The sequence below is a fragment of the Pyrus communis genome, chromosome 1 (assembly GCF_963583255.1).
Source record: "Pyrus communis chromosome 1, drPyrComm1.1, whole genome shotgun sequence".
Taxonomy (NCBI): domain Eukaryota; kingdom Viridiplantae; phylum Streptophyta; class Magnoliopsida; order Rosales; family Rosaceae; genus Pyrus; species Pyrus communis.
In genome coordinates this window covers 33,144,774-33,150,097 of record NC_084803.1, presented here as the reverse complement: position 1 = coordinate 33,150,097, position 5,324 = coordinate 33,144,774, and the positions used below count along the sequence as shown (strand labels likewise).

At 35.3% G+C, this 5,324-nt stretch overlaps 1 long non-coding RNA gene across 1 annotated transcript; it reads left to right on the top strand.

The window, feature by feature from the left end:
• The first annotated feature begins 2,866 nt into the window (after positions 1-2,866).
• Positions 2,867-5,099, top strand: LOC137717283 (uncharacterized). The gene is made up of 3 exons (XR_011065768.1): positions 2,867-3,799; positions 3,953-4,186; positions 4,436-5,099. It is a non-coding gene; the product is annotated as an uncharacterized lncRNA (long non-coding RNA).
• Positions 5,100-5,324: the final 225 nt, after the last annotated feature.

Sequence of the window (5,324 nt, the reverse complement as noted above, 5' to 3'; positions counted from 1 at the left end):
CTATGTTACCATAAGTAAGGGTATGATAAGGTATGACACCTTCTTCGTTTACTAAAACATTTCGAATTTTGTGAGCAAAAAGATTTAGTAAACCATTGATAAATTTTTCTTTCCAAAAAGGTTGATTACTATCTTCCCGAAGCATAACTCTGGATAAGAAAACATCTTTATACCATCTGAAATCACTTAAGGTTGGACACCTTAAATTACTCAGTTGGTCGTGAATACGCGTAGTAACGTTGTTGGGTGTTCCTATAAAGTGTTCTATAATCATATAAAGTAAAGTATTTACTGCGTCGGGTATTCCCTGTCCTATCGTTTCGTCAAAAATAGGAAGTCCTTCCTCATCTTTTTTGACCGCAAAGCGTATTTCATCTCTGGACTGAGAAGTTAAGTGCTTCTCCCACCAAGAATGAAGCATTCCAGTGAAGCCAGTTACGAGGAGATCAACAATTTGTGTCTGTGTAAAATTGTGATTTGAAATATAGCTATTAGCAACCATGGACATGTGTTGAAGTTTGTTCAAAAGTTCTTGTTCTGACAAGCCGTCTATATTCCATTCATAGAGTTTGTCAGCAGAGACTGAAAATTGATTTTGAATATTTCGTTCTTCAAATTGAAGGTCAGGAGGAGTTGGCCTGGGATACCAGTTTTTTGTAAGAGAAGTAGGGTTGACCGAATGATTACGAATACGTTTTAAATCAAGAGTTGGTTGAAGATCAATGTTTTGAAAAGCATTTTCAATATTTTGAATAGCAGAATTAGTTTCCGTGTCCTGAGAAGAATCTGGATCAGATGTGTTTTCTTCTTCGACAGAAACATCATTGTTTTGCAAAATATTAACAACTTTTTCTTTTTTGACCTCAGTGAGCATATGATCAATTTTTTGTAAAGTAGTCATAGATTTTAAAGCAGTGGAACTTGAAGAAGTATCAGTAAAATTTACTAAAGGTTTTTCTTTTTGAGAAGATTTTGGTTGAAACAATTTGTCAATTTTTGTTTCAATTTTATCTAACTGTTTTCCAAGATTTTCTTGCTGGTCTATCAAAATTGATTTTTACAGTGCCGTCAAAATATTGTTCAATGTTGTCAAGATTAACAAGACTGTTTTGGACGGAAACCGGCTTACTTTCATTAATTAAACACCAATCTGAAGGGAGACTGATGTCTGACCACCTAATGGTTCTTGGTACTCTTATGTTTGCGCTTTCTTGGGTTGTTTGGATTAAAAGAGTGTGGTCGCGAGGACTTTTGTTCAAAGCTTGAAAATTCATGTTTGTGCCAGTGACTTTGTAATAAATTCTAAAAATAAGTGCCAAAGGCTGTGTTCCTTCCAGTACTTGGTACCCGGAGGTTTTGATATTGAGAGTAAGAGCTTTTAAAACATGTGGATCTGAAAGACTTATTGTGAGATCAAGAAAGCAATCAAAATGGATAGGTCCGTTGTAAAGACTAGATTCGATCATTCCTAGTATACTATCGTTGAAATCAGTAAATCTAGCGTTGCGAAGACATAAAAGTATAGAAGTGTTAAGGCCTTTTCGTGTTAATGGTTTGACTGCAATTTGAACTAAACCAATATGAAGATAGTTATGACCATTTTTGCGATGCGCTTTGATTTGTTATGGAGAAAATAATTGACAAGTCTCATGTTCTTTGCTAAGAGCATAAGCCTTCTCAACTGTTTTGACGTGATGTTCGGATTTAAAAGAGGTCAAAGACCATTTTTTCTTGTAAATATTTTGGGTTGAAACTTTTGGAATGTTCCAGTCAGAAAAATCAATACTTTCGTCTGTTTGAAAATCCAGTTTTTGTTCTTCATTGACAATGTCAGGTATAGTTCCTAAGTTGGATCTAGAGCTAGTGCTGGTCATTGAATTAGATCTAAATAATCTACTCATGATATGCACAAAACAAGTATACTATATGCAAGACTTAAAAGATTCACCTTCCTCGTATGTCTAGACTCTTCCCCCGCTCATGCCTCTCCTGGGTCTTACTGTTTGGACCACGTCTTACTGTTTGGCTGGAAGAACGAAGAACTGAGGACCGACGATTAAGAAATGCAGATAAGATACAAGTATGTGAATAGCAAAGAACAGATTAGATAGATGCTAATGCAATTACCAACCACTTGGCTCTGATACCAAATGTGGCGAAACTAACAACAGCAGGCGGCAAAGCTGTCCATAGAATTTAGAGAATATATATATATATATATATATATATATGTATATTCTGTTTTGTGCAAAAGAAATGAAAGTAGCTTTGTTTAGTTTTGGGTGGAATGGCTTCAATTTGTTTTCAATTTTGGTATTTGACTTCTAGGGTTTTGGATTTGGAGGTTTTCAATTTTGTGTACTTCAGGGGCGCCCATTTACAAGAAGGCAAATGAGAATTAAATTGAAATCCTTAACCATACCATACCGCAATACCAAAAATATTTTAGGAATCCCGAAATTTGGAATACCCAACCATACACTTGGTTGGCTTTTGTTATGCACGTGAGATTATTAGAGATTTGGATTACCTATGTTTGTTAGCTGATAAGAAATATGTATTATTAGGGTTACTAGCTTAAATGGTCATGATTGTATTACAACTCCTGTATAGGATATGAATCATGGATATTCACGGTGATAAAGCCGGAATGATAAGGATCACACAATGGATAGTCTCCTTGTCAATCAACACCCACTACAAGAAAATATGGTAATTGCAACATCTTTTTTACGACGTGTGGTGCAGCCCTGATAATAAATATTAAATTTTATTATTTTATGCGCACTAAACTTTGATGCTCTGTTGTTTACGACAGGAATAAGTTTTGTCGCACAACCTCTATTGTGAATAAGTAGAAGAAAAAAAGCATAACTGCACGCTCTCATCTCTTTCTCGCTCTCCGCCTCCCTCGTTCTCCGCCTATCTCCCTCTCTTCAAAGCATAGATCCTTCTTTGCCACTCTTGTCACAACCTGTCAACCACTTATGCTACAGAATTGAACTAGGTAAGGAGTTATGTTTCTTGTTGCTCTCTCAAATCTCCCCTTCCCTAACCCTAATATTTTTTGTCATATCTTAGTTTTTTCTTTTTGCTGCTAGAAATTCGAATTCAACGTCATCCCTTCTCATTCGATAAGATTATTTGAGGAATTATCTTCTAATTTGTTTTTTCTCGGTGTTGTTTCATCATTTTTCCACAAATTCCAATCTTATCTATTCTCCATTAGTTCTCCTAGTGTTTAGGGGTTTTTTTTTTGTTTTTTTTTTTGTTTTGCCTTTTCTATGTTCAATTTCATCATTAATTGCTAATATTGTTGGAGGATTTTTTGTAATTCAAGCTAGTCAAAGAAGTATGCTAGCTTGGTTTTGTTTATTTATTCTTTATTGGCACTAGTGACTCAATGAGCAAGAGAAGCAAAAATTTGGGGGTGGATTAATTGGAGAAGGATGAGGAATAAAGCATTGTTGAATGCAGAGACAATGGCAGTGCTTTTGTGAAGAAGCACAGAGTGGTCAGAAAAAGGTGAGATTTGTATAGGAAAAGGGAAGAACTCTTTGGAAAGGAATGGTGAATGATGAGTAGAAATGAGAGCAAGACGGAGGAGAAAATGGAAAGTGGGCCTCTAAGAAAAGTGAGAATAGGGTGTAGTTTAAAGGTAGAAGGTGAAGTGGGGCATTCTGATGACATCAATATAGGGAAAGGTTTGCAAAGAAGCAAGAGAGTAGGTTATTTTCTTGGGGCCATAAAGGATCATACGAAGCAGGAAGAAAGAAAAGTAAATAAGCATTCCAAGAAAGTAAGTAATTTGTAAATTCTTGGTTTATGTCATTTGTTGTCAATGTTGTGACTTACTCGTTTTCGTTAATAAGTTACAACTTAAGTTGGCATCTGAAAGATTACCTAACTGTTTGAACAATCTCTATTTGAAATGTAATGCTTTATTTTACAGGTGCTATTTTTTCAGGAACCTATTCTATGTAAAAACATCCCTAGAATAGTTCCTGTTAATGGCTCGAAGTCATTTCTAATCTTGAATGTAAGTAAAATGATGTGGGAAGTGCTCAATATGTGTCCAATTTACACGTTGGAAGAAAGCCATGTGTATTCGTAGGCATGCCTTTGGCGATCAGTATCGAGCCTGATACAGGTGTCAAAGGGCCATGAAAACTTGAAATGGTTTTTGGTAAGTAAATCTCAACATTCTAAATCATATGATTGTGCTGGTGAAGTAATTTCCCCTTGAATATGGTTTTCTGCTACGCATCTATCTGTTTGTAATGCTAAGTCCGAAAAGGAGTCTCTCCTATTGCACTTGATGTTTACAATTTCAAAGGGCTTAGTGTGGCCCTTTCTATGGGCATCGCATACCTTTTTGTTCGTTTAGGCAAATGTGCTGATAAACTTTACTAAGAAAACCTTGGTTTTTTGGTAGTCTATTCAAGCGTTTGCCAACTTGTAGATGTCGTTGGCTCATTCCAAGAAGTGACCACTATACTTAAGAACCAAAAGCACTATTATGAAGAAATAGTGAAGTACGATGGCAGGTAAATTTACCATTGTTGGAAGAATTATTCAACATTCAACTATCAATTCTATAATTCTATAAGGAAATGATTACAAATGTTGAGTTATTTGATTGCCCCAAGTTTAAGGACATATTTGAGGAGGTTTATGACGAGAGGTGGAAGCAAGAGTTTGAAGACAATTCTACATGGTTTGTACTAGCATGAGAACTTTGACATAGGAATATAGAACCTATAAACGTTTTGATCATGCATATATGTTTCATTAATGTAAGTGAAATACATTCTTTGATATCTGAGTGTTTCTCCTTTTGTGAATTATGAATTGTATTGGTATTGGATTTTATTTTAGTTCGAAATATGTAGTAATAATTCACACGAAACAATTATGGTGAAACTGTTAAAAATAATGTAATTGTGGCGTCCCATTTGACGCCCAATATTTTTTTTATACCTAGTGCCAATTATTTGCAACGCGTTACTTGCCGTCTCAAAACCGTAGCAAATAGTATTTGCGACGTGTTGAAAACGTCGCATATAATCTGATAGGAGCATATTTATGCGACTTAGTTAGCTTGTTCTTGTGCATTTTTGTTGTTATTTCTTAGTTAATGTAGTATTTCAAGTTATTTTCGCGTATTTGTAGGTCCAAAGGGTTAAAACAGCAAGCAAGTGCATTTTGGAGCAGTTTTGGGCACTAAATGGATAGCACATGTATAGGGCCAAGATGGATGGACAGACAAATTTGGAGTTCAAAAGGCTAGGAATCTGATAAGAAGATGAAGAAATTAAATTAAA